Source organism: Diadema antillarum, unplaced genomic scaffold, assembly GCF_040938485.1.
Source record: "Diadema antillarum isolate AM-2024a unplaced genomic scaffold, OU_Dant_1.0 seq00001356_RagTag, whole genome shotgun sequence".
In the NCBI taxonomy this organism is placed as follows: Eukaryota; Metazoa; Echinodermata; class Echinoidea; order Diadematoida; family Diadematidae; genus Diadema; species Diadema antillarum.
In genome coordinates this window covers 200,072-212,227 of record NW_027272120.1, presented here as the reverse complement: position 1 = coordinate 212,227, position 12,156 = coordinate 200,072, and the positions used below count along the sequence as shown (strand labels likewise).

Below are 12,156 nucleotides of genomic sequence, written 5' to 3'. Positions count from 1 at the left end.
TTTAACAGACCTGGAAAATGTGATGAGCGCAGAAACGTGCACATTGTGCAATGTTTATCGGCTGTCATTTGTTTCCTCTAGAGGGTGATGACCTGCACTGATTACTGTATACGCCAAATATTTTGCGAGGTTTTTATTTTCGCGAATTTCACGAGTCAGGTGCTATTCGCCAAAATTAAAGACATGTGAAGATATTGACTCTGATCCCAATGTGAATGTGACGTACGCGTGTACTCTTCTCCGTTCAGTACAGGACTCCACGATCGCGAATTTAACCACTCGCGAGATCGTCGGGAATTCACGATTTGCGAAAATTTAGACTTGCGAAATATATGGCGTATACAGTATCTACTGGGTTACCTCCCCCCCCCCCCAAAGAAAAAGGAAAAATAATTAAAAAAACAAAAAACAAAAAACAGTCTCTTCTCGAAACATGTAACATGTACTGCAGCCAAGCCTGTACTGGGAACAGGAGTCTCTGAAACCACTCCTTGTACATTGAGGTTGGATTGGATATTTGCCTGTTGAAGACAAGTCCCGAGTACCGGGGTATACTTGGGCAGGTGTCTATAGGAAATGCGTGTTGTAGCAAAATCAGCCCATCTTCAACGGGATAAGATTGCCTTTGCCGTATTCTGTCTGTTTCTACTGCAAGCTATCAAAAGGCTACTTGAGCCGTAGCGAGGAGGCTACAGAAACCGACTTTTGCTTCTAAGAGTACAAATGGCGTATGTGAGAAGCAGATTAGGGATTGAACAGAGGACAGGGCACTCTGAACAGGAATTCAAACTTCTCATTTATCTGTCACCATTATACGAAGAATAGGAAATTTGCTTACACTGCAAAGGAGGGAGATAAATACTTTTTGGCATGGTAGAATGGTGGTATTCACATGTGACACCTCCTTGACAGGAAACATTGTATGGATCCTGTCATTGCAAGAGTCCATGAGAAGATCCCCCCCCCCCCCCAACCAGCGGATGGTTAAAAGGGATCGTATAGTTTTGGTTATTAGTTGGGGATTCAGGTTTGAACTTTTAGCGAGATAATTATAAACCACTTTAATATATGAAAAATTAAATAGCATACAATTCTGTGAGGAGTTCAAAGTTTATTTGATGAAAATTTGGTTTGAAATTGCTGAGATATCCAAAAACAAGCATTTATAACAAAGTGATCTTGATAAAAGGTTGGTCCCACGTTTTATTAGGACCATTTTGTTTTTGGATGTCCCAGCCATTTCATAACCGATTTTTATCAAATAAACTTTAATTCCTCTCAGAATGTTAATATTTCATCTATGCAACACTTTAGTGGGTTCTGATTATCTGGCAACAAGTTAAAATCTGAATCCCCATCTCAACCAAAACTATACCATCCCTTTAAAGTGCAAAGTTCTGTGTTCACTTTCAGGTTGACATTGGGAAGTGGAGTCGAATCAGTTATACAGGATTGCAGCAGTTGCAACAATATTGTACATAAAAAAAAGAGACATTTGTGGATTTATGAATGTATTCATAACCTTGTGTGTTCGTGTAAAGTGATGCCTTGCACAAATCTCATTCTGCGCAAAGTTGATGATGTGAGGACTTCAGGATTGCCTCACAAATTTCCCATAGATCTGTGCACAAATTTCCACTAGATTCGTGATTTAAAAATTGCCGTCTCATGAATAATAGACTTGGTAGGAGTACAGTGTATACTGTGAGCAATGATGGCTCTTTTTACCGTGTACATGGGGAGTTGCACAGTTTAATGGAGTAAACATACACTATAGTTTCACATCAGTGCAGGTGCTGGAGTCAAATAGTCAATTAGAGTAATTGGCTTGAGTTAATTGTTTCCTTGGTAAAAGTAAGTATACAGTTTGGTTTAGCATATGATACTTGTAGCCTAAAGGGGGAGGTGATTGTAGTTTCTGATTAATTCTTCAGTGGGTTGAGCTGTTCCTCATAACTCAGTGTAATCAGGATTTAACGACTTTGACTTAATCTAACAAGCTACCCCACCATCATTTCCACTTATCACATTGAGAACAAGATTTCTTTACCAGTAAATTGCACTTCGCGCATTCTGTGTTTTGTCATATGACCTGATGAAGATGATATTTATTTGAATAAAATAAATGTACACTGTAGATCACACTTGAGGTCAAAAGTCATTGGAGGTCACTTATGTTCAGACGACAAACCCTAACCTCGAGGTTAAAGCTCTTGCCCCCTAACTACGACGTGTGTCCACACAACAAATCTTAACCTCGAGGTTACGAAATCTCGAGATCAAATTCCTGCCCCTTTGAGTGCATTAATTTTTGTGTCCACACAGTGCTTAAAGGGACTGGGGATGAGTGTTGGAACCCAAAATGCAAAAGTGCTATTTCATGAAGTGAAACAGGCAAAAACAAGGACCAATGTCTATGAAAGGACTAAGCAATGAAAAAGAATCGATGAAAAATACGGCATTATGAAGATATCTATGATTTTTTGAAGAGCGTTACATGTAACGCTTGTCAAAATCACGGGGGGTCGGCTTAGAGGCTCTCCGTTCAAGTGTTGTTTTTGCCTCCCTCTTTTGTCCGATTTTGGCACAGCGTTAATGTATTGCCTTCTCCTCGGCGAAAAGCAAGCCCAAGATATCGCCCCTATTGCGAGGCGAAACCCGGGTGCCTGTTCACTGGCTAGCGAGCGTTATCGGTGCATTTCCCGGGATCCGCCCGGCAGCTTGTAGCTGGCACGGGTCCGCTTGAACTCTGATCTGCTGGCTGCGTATAAATACCATCCACACTATTCGAAACAATGGAGCCGCAGGTGGAGAGCGAGAGATCTGTCTCCAAGAAGAGGAAGACCATGAAAACCAGTGACAGAGTATGGAGATGGTGACAGAAAAATAAAATGTAGAGTCCCAATTCCCCTCAAGACACTAGAAGATAAGGGGCTGAACGACAGAGATGTCATTTCACTTCGGCTGGATCGGTAATAAATTTGTGAAACTCGGAAGACCTCATAGTCATACTAGTTCAGTGTGAGTAGGACCTATAACAACTGTTACAGTGTTTAGTGTTGTTAGTGTAACATTAATTGATAGAGATGTCACTTAGAGGATCTACACACACTATTGGCCTACTATTTAGTAATACTGATAGTAGGCCTAGATTAGTAATTTTGTTAGGTGTCCTATGCCACACCCTAACATTTTTCTATTAACCAGTTAAACTAAAAGATATACTTGTAGGCCTATCAGAGTTTGCCTGAGATTTTTAATACTCACATATGTGGAGAAAGGCTACATGCAGATTCACAAAAAGGTGTATTCAGAATGCGATTGAGGTATGGTAGGTATCTTAGACCTATGTATTTTGAGACCCATAATTTAATGACATGAAAGTAGAATAGGGCAACATAATCCAGTAGATATACGGTAAAATAGGAATTCGCGTATTATCTACATGCAAAACACTTTATTAGCGTGCCATTTCTTAATGTGAACAGCGATTTATGTGTAATTAATAGAGAAGCACATTTCAAAAAGGAGAAATGTTGAGCCAAATTTGGGATGTCATTCATAGGCAAAAAAATTTCCAGTTATGGTAACTACACTTGTATACACAGCCCAGTCGCTGTACGTACGTAGCGACAGGATTCGCACAGTGTACTTACAGCGTGTGGTCGGGCTACAGCTATAATGGCAGAGAAAAAAGGCCTCGGACTAGGAGTGGTAGACGCTGTAAGTACGGTACGCTGTGCGAATCCTGTCGCTATGTACCCGTACCTTGTACCTACGTACAGCAACTGGGCTGTGTATAGTTACCATAAGTTAACATGGAAATTTTTTTGCCTATGAATGACATCCCAAATTTGGCTCAACATTTCTCCTTTTTGAAATGTGCTTCTCTATTACACATAAATCGCTGTTCACAGTAAGAAATGGCACGCTATTTGTGTTTTGCATGTAAATACGCGAATTCCTATTTTACCGTATTCTGGATTATGTTGCCCTATTCTACCTTCATGTCAAATTATGGGTCTCAAAATGTCGAAATAAGAAAGTTACGACACTCATCAGAACTGACGTTTGTTACAAATTGGCGATAGGCGAGAAATCCAATTTTACGAAACGACACTGAATGAATGAAAGTGTCAGCGAATCTGGTAACTCTCGGTTTTTACAAAATACTTTGTGGAGACTCAACTGTGTACCGTATATGTTGTCATCACAGCTATGATCGGACCAAAAACGTGAATTCACATGTTTGGTAAGGTACCAGTACCTTGTTATTGTCTCCGGTACACATGGCATTGCAAAAATGTTGATTGAAGTGTATCTATTGTGCGTACATACATAAGTGGCTAATGGCGTATATGCATTGTAGCGCAGTTCACTCAGTCTCTATAGTGTAGTGGTTAATGGTGTATGCTTTGTAGCACAGTAGGTGCTAATTGTTGAGAAAGGTCTGTCAGATATTATTGTGGGTATCTTTTGTAGAGCAACAGCCAGCATCGCATTCAAGGACCATCCTGACTAGGCAGCTCAGTGAAGCCAGTGACAGCCCCTCTGGTCAGTTGAGACCAGCCCTCCCAGCTACCCAGCTTGATGAAGCCAGTGAAATTCCCTCTCGTCAGTTTTGACCAGCTACCCAGCTCGGTGAAGCCAGTGACATCCCCTCTCATCAATTGAGACCAGCCCTCCTAGCTAACCAGCTTGATGAAGCCAGTGACATTCCCTCTCGTCAGTTTCGACCAGCTAGCGTATACCCGGCTTGGTGAAGCCAGTGATGTCCCCCCTCATCAGTCAAGACCAGCCCTCCCAGCTTGATGAAGCCAGTGACATCCCCTCTTGCCCATTGAGACCAGCCCTTCCGTTGGTACAAAAGGTTTGTACAAACTAACTTTAATTACCTGGGTACCTGGTACTTTTTTAATACACCTAGATCCAACAACTGTTTTGAACCTGCAAATGAAAGTTAATGTTGATATTTAGTACACAAAACATCAATAAATTGAATAGATAACTCTGTGTTCTCAAACGATGCTGTTCTTATTCTTGCTGTAATTTAACTTATAACATTTTTTTTTAAACCCAAAGCTGTGGTAGTGGTTAATAAGATTATAGTTGTCTTGATCATTACTTTTAGGGTTACAAGTTACATAGTTTGTACATTGCAGCCACATATAGGCCTACTATATGATTGTATGTGGAATTATACAGACCCCCAAATCCCTTGCATGTGGCTGGATTGAAAGACATCATAGGCCCGATATGAGGTTGTATACACAACATATAAATAAATAGGGCCTACTTTGTAGATGGGTAATTCCATGAAGTTGGGGCAGTGTCCATGTATGTAGCATCGTGATATTGACAAAATACATGTCAGCATAACTCAATATCAATTATGCTATACATTTATTGTTTGTAGGCTTTACATTTGCATTGAGGCCACACATTTTCCTGGAAATTTTGTGCCATTCAGACTCAATTTTAATGAAGTTATTAAACAATATGTAACACTGTGTCCTGGAGCATCGTGACGTGTCCACGTAGCATCGTGATATTTTAAAATTTGGTCCAAAGAGACAAATTATGGCAATGAGCTTGACCAAAATTTGATGCAATATGCATATTTACAAGGTATGAATAAGATAGCTAAATATCTCAAATTTCCTGTACACAGTTTCAATTTTAAAAGAAAATTACAAAATGTATCACGATGCTATGCGGTGTCCTTTTTTGTGTAAAACTGTGGAAAGGAGAGTTAAGATATTTAGCTATCTGACTAATCTAGTAATTATGCATATTATATCAAATTTGGGTCAAGCTAATTTCCTTAATTTGTCTTTTAGGACCAAATGTTTACTATCACGATGCTACATGGACACGTCACGATGCTACAGGACACCATTACATATCGTTTTAATAATTTCATCAAAATTGAGTCGGAATGGCACAAAATTTCCAGGAAAATGTATGGTCTCAATACAACTGCAAAGCCTATAAACAATACATGTATAGCATAATTAGTATTGAGTTATGCTAAAATGTCACACTTCGTGCCCCAACTTCACAGAATTACCCAGATGCACAATGAGAGGCTGAGGTCATCCCGACGTCATGTGCAGTGTCAACTCATCAAAAATTTGGCTAGGGTCTCTGTAGGTCTTATTTTCCTTTTTATGCCTCCGCCACGAAGTGGTGCCGGAGGCATTATGTTTTCGGGTTGTCCGTCCGTCCGTCCGTCCTTCCGTCCGTCCGTCCGTCCTTCCGTCCTTCCGTCCGTCCGTCCGTCTTTCCGTCCGTCCGTAATGAATTTTGTGGACAAGGTAACTATCAAAACCTGTTGAGGTATCCTAATGAAACTTGGCATGTATGTGTATTAGGGGGTGAAGTTGTGCCTATCAACTTTTGGGTGCACGTGCTCAAGGTCAAAGGTCAAAAGGTCAAGGTCAAATACATAAAATTTCACTATTTCCACCATATCTATGCAATGCCAGAAGATATTTTCTTGAAACTTAGTGTATACATGTATTACCCAATTTAGATTCTCTGGTGAAAGTTTGGGTCATGAGGTCAAAGGTCAAAGGTCAAAAGGTCGAGTAAAAGTATTAAAACTTCTTTTTTTTCTCTCTGTAAATTGGAAAATTGTTCAAGGTATCTTCATGGAACATAGTATATACATGTACTGACTGGCAGTGATTATCTAGAGAATGTAGGGTTCATGGGGTCAAAGGTCAGGGGTCAAAGGTCAAGTGCAGCACATCAAAATTTTACTATTTCCCTCATGTTCATGCAATGCCAGCAGGATTATTATTTTTTTTTACACTTGGTGTATGCGTGTGTAACCTAATAGAAATTCTCTGGAGAGTTTTTTTTTTCTTTTTCTTTTTTTTTTTGCCTCAAAGGTCAAAATGTCAAAGATCAAGTGAAAGTGCTGAACTAACTTTTCCTCCATATCTCAGAAGTGGCTCAGTTTATTGTGAAACTTACTGCATATTTATGCATGTTCTACCTGAAAGTGATTACTAGTATCTTATGAATTTTAGGGTCAAAGGCCAGATGAACATGGTAACAATTTACTATCCAGTACAGAAATTGCACTTTTTCTCCATACCGGTACCATGAAAATTACTCAATGCATAAATGTATGAATGGGTCAAAGTCAAGTTAAAGTCCTTAAATCCCCAAATACATGCTCTCCTATTCATCCAATTAAACCAAGGTCAAGGAAGGTGAACATTCAACACATTTGTGACAAAGTTGTCATTTCAATATTTTGCCAGTTTTGTGAAAATGTAATCACAATTGTCCACATGTACTATCTAGACCTATTAGGAAAATCATGCATTATGGCGGAGGCATACCAGTCGCCATAGCGACATTTCTAGTTGCTATTTAAGTTCTACAGTAGACAGTCTATTTCTAACATATTTCATGGAGTTTTCTCTGTTGCATGTATGTGAGCACTACAAGATAAAGCTACCTGGTAGACTCTACACTGAAATACATGGGATAGCAAGTTCTGTGACTAAATTTACTGATTGGTGAAGAACTAACGGGACTATCCTAATTGTAAGTCCGTGTTAATGCCTTTCATTGTGTCTGATATACAGATGAACTCCAGTCCAGATGCCCCTGTGAAATGGAAAAAGGACAAGTTCATGAATGCCGTTGCCTTCTCCAATTAGTTGTGGAGGAAAATGCTACTCTGAGGAAAGGACTTGGGTCAAATTGAAGTGGATCAAAACCTGGTGAGAGTGCTGACAGATATTGATTTTATCAGAGCCTGGGCAGATGTAAGGAGATAACAGGTTACTGTAAAAGTGGATATTTTAGCGCGACTAATTTTTTGCGGTCGGCGGGGTAAGAAGAGCTTCGCATGTTTATAGTTCCGCGGAATCAAGACATCAACTACTTGAACAAATGGCGAGCAAAAATATTCGCATGCTTTTATTTTCGCGCTAGTTTCGGCTTACGCGAAATGCGTGAAAATTTCAACCAACACCGCAAGAAATTTCCACTTTTACAGTAGATGATGAAGACGTCCCTTTGGCATGCATATTAGGGAATTTTTATGTAAATATCATAAATAAAATGAGCTATTTTCATTGGACTTTCAGCATATAACATAATTGCTTTCATCAGTACTAAACTTGTCATTGCTTGAATGATAGTCTTTAAAGAGAATATTTACTATGTGTATTACTGAATAGTTAATTGAGTCTATATGAGTAGTAAAATAATTTTTCATTGTAAATGTGTAGTAGTTACTTTATTACCAACATTCAGTCATTAGATGAGAGATCAATAGAATGTGCTTGTTGGCCTCTATTGCAGTGGAACAGCTAGCATCACATCCAAGTGCCATCACAGATATCCAGGTTGTTGAAGCCAGTGACACCCCCTCTCGCCAAATAAGACTGCCTCTTCTAGGCTACGCAGCTCGGTGAGACCTGTGACATCCATCTCGCCAGTGGAAACCAGCCCTCTCTGCCACCAAGCTCAGTGAATCCAGTGACATCCCCTCTCATCAATCAGAACCAGCCCTCCCAACTACTTAGCTCCATGAAGCCAGTGACATCCCCTCTCATGTTCTTCTTTGTGGCTGGCAAATGTTTGAAAACTGAACTTGGATGACTTCAATATCATAATTATGTTGAGTGCATCCAAGTGATGGCAATGATAATAGCTCTGACACCAGTTCTTCCTGTAGGCCTACTGTCAATTTATGCCTTCATTGTGTATTATAGCAAAAGACATGTTAGTAATGAAAAAGCTGCACCTTTGTACCAGGATTGTTGGGGATTCTGATAAATGCGCATTGAACATGAATAACATCAATTCCAATCATAGACTACATTCATGTGATGGCAGTGATAACTGATATGACACTACATTTATATCTCTGAACTCTCTATTTCTGTCTTTCCTGTGAGGTAACAACAAACATGTTAGTACTCAAATGTGTGAATCAGAATGAAACAGTGAATTGATTGCCTGGAAAATTTGTTCTTGCCCCATGTAGCAAGTAGGGAAAATAAATCCTGTAAACTCCTAAACTGCATGTGCGTTAAACTGTTACTGGAAACTGAAAGGGCTGCAATATCCAGGCACAAAGTGTTTTGTCCTTTTTTAGCTCACCTGAGCCGAAGGCTCAAGTGAGCTATTGCGATCGCTCTTCGTCCGGCGTCCGTCGTGCGTCTTCCGTCGTCCGTCGTGCGTAAACTTTTTACATTTTCATCTTCTTCTCGAGAACCCCATGACCGATTTTCACCAAACTTGGCAGGTAGCATCCCTAGGGGGATAGGATCTCAATTTGTTCAAATGGGCACCATGGCCCACCTGGGGGGCCCCAGGGGGGCCCAAACACCCTAAAATTAAGGAATCTTTAAAAATCTTCTTCTCTAGAACCAGAAGTGATAGGGCTTAATTGATACTATGAGTAAGTACATTGATGACTGTAGTTTCAAGTTTGTTCATGGGGGAATCAGGGGTGCCCCCCTTGGGACCCAGGGGAGGGGGGTGGGGAGGAGTCCTAATGGGGCCTAAATTGTACATTTTCATCTTCACTTTGAGATCGCCATATCTGATTTTCACCAAACTTGGTAGGTAGCATCCCTAGGGGGATAGGATCTCAATTTGTTCAAATGGGCACCATTGCCCACCTGGGGGTCCCTAGGGGGCCAAACCCCCTAAAATTAAGGAACCTTTAAAAATCTTCTCTAGAACCAGAAATGATAGGGCTAAGATGATACTATGAGTTAGTACATTGATGACTGTAGTTTCAAGTTTTTTTCATGGGGTTGGCGGATTCATTCCCCCCCCCCCCCCCCCCCCCCACGCCCTTAGGACCCAGGAGAGGGCTGGGGAGAAGTCCAACACTTGTAATGGAGCCTGAATTGTACATGTTCATCTTCTTCTTGAAAACCTCAAGATGAATTTTGACCAAACTTAGCAGGTAGCATCCCTAGGGGGATAGAATCTCAATTCCTTCAAATGGGCACCATGTCCCTCTTGGGGGCCCCCTAGGGGGCCCACCCCCCCCCCCCCCCCCCCCCCCCCCCACATTGAGGAATATTTAAAATCTTCTGCTCTAGAACCAGAAATGATAAAGCAAAGTTAATACCATGAGTTTGAACATTGATGACTTTAGTTCCAAGTTTGTTAATTGCAGATTCAGATCCAGGACTGCCTGCCCCCTCCCCCCCGAGTTGAGGGGGGGGGGGAGGGATCCATATGCAGACCTAAAGTTTCCAATGTTCTCAGGTAAGAGTGTGCAAGAATGCATGGAAGGTGAAATTGCGATACTCAGGTGAGCGCGTGACCCGCGGGTCTCTTGTTTTTCATTTGGTCTTTTTTCCCCCTGTGTTTCCCAGGTGTTTCAGAGGTGAAAAACTACAATTACTCCGTTACGATAAAATATTGCATCAGTGTTTTAAAGTGAACTTAAGCAGGGCTGTCATGCACAACAGTGTACATCACTGAAGGGCCTTTCACACATTTCATTATTGCTCTAACTATTATTATTATTACTACTACTACTATTGTTGTTGTTGCTAATTTTTTATTACTATCATCATCTTCATAATGATTATTATCCTCATCATTTATGTGATCACTGATATCATGCCATGTGTTACATTCAAGTGGCACAGCAGGTCCTACACAGTAGCATTGTCCATCAGCATTTTGGAAGACACTTTTTCAGCACAAAATTTTGTGATAACTCTATCAAATCACATTATTATGAGGACAATATTTTTGTGGTAAATGGAGTTTGTGCCCTTGTAATATTCATTGCATCTATATTTTGTGGCCAAAAAAAAAAAAAGTATGAATTTTGATAAACAAATGTGTTGGAAGTGCTTCAAACAAGATGTTCAGTTTTCATTCACATAGATATAAAAATACATTGTAATATACATTTTGGTAGGTCCCTACATGATGTTCTGATATAATTGTATATGCTCAAACCCTAAACCAATTGTGGTTTGACAATGCAATATGTAGAAGGTCTCCACACTGAAATGGTATAGTGTTCTTTGTACTTGAAGTCATTAACCCTGTGACATTGATTCTTGGACTTTCACTTCAATATTTTTTCCCTGCAAATGTACAAGTTATTTGAAAGTGGTTGCATTTGTAAGGTTCTTTTAATTTACATGTTATAGTATTATTATCATAATTGTTCAATATGATAGGAGTATAATGTGTAGATGCCCAAATTGACTAATGACAGAATGCTGAGCAGTTTCTTTTTTCTTTTTTTTTCTGCAAATGATTACCTTACCTGTGTCAATTGGCAATCTTTGCTTTACAATTATTTCTATTATGACATTTTATATTTAAAAGATATAGGCCTACATGCAAGTAGCCAGCACACATTTGTTATCTCTACATTGTATATCACATCACATTACTGTGAGAGCAGTTTCTAAATACATGTAGCACATTTGCAATTAGAACCTGTGCTCATGATGCAACACCAAATGCAAATATACATGCAAAGATAAAAGAAAATGTAAGGTCAGTGTACCCTGGTACACACAACTTCTAATGTAGGTCCCATGTACACATGCAATTTATATGTGCACATGAAATTTGTATTTATGCATGGTAGTATAACGTAAGTGTAGGGATTTATTTTGAACCTTTTATTATAAGTATATCCCCCCTTCTTTTATTACAGGTACCACCCCTCTACACATAAATACGTCAACCCACACATACAGTAGTACCGGTATTCACATCCACATGCATCCACACACCCCACCTACAATTGTATCACAGACACACCACATATCACATGACATTTTCCACTCTTTCACTTCTCACCCATTGTTCCCTGTAATACTGAAATCATGCCTAAATCACCCAAGCCTGCACATCATTTACATATTATTATGAATATTTAGTTTTAACCTTTGTTTCTTTATTTGCATGTTTTGTTATGTTGATTTTGTGTATGCATATTTATGTAACAACCCACATTTACATGTAAACCCATGCCAAATTATGTGAAGAATAAACTGGCTACAAGTTAGTTAGCCAGGGGACTCCTTCCAAGTAACACATGTGTGCTGCCCTAGTTTGCTTTTAGTGTGATGAGTGCTAGAGAGCTAAGTGAACCCTAGCCCTACATAAGTAATGTGTTAGATTTAAATT

At 39.8% G+C, this 12,156-nt stretch overlaps 1 long non-coding RNA gene across 2 annotated transcripts; it reads left to right on the top strand.

The window, feature by feature from the left end:
- The first annotated feature begins 2,342 nt into the window (after positions 1-2,342).
- Positions 2,343-9,791, top strand: LOC139708620 (uncharacterized). 2 transcript variants are annotated; one of them, XR_011709375.1, is made up of 4 exons: positions 2,343-2,972; positions 4,483-4,870; positions 7,605-7,742; positions 8,329-9,791. It is a non-coding gene; the product is annotated as an uncharacterized lncRNA (long non-coding RNA). The 2 variants fall into 2 exon arrangements; XR_011709376.1 differs by having other exon boundaries at positions 2,343-3,021.
- The last annotated feature ends 2,365 nt before the right edge of the window (positions 9,792-12,156 follow it).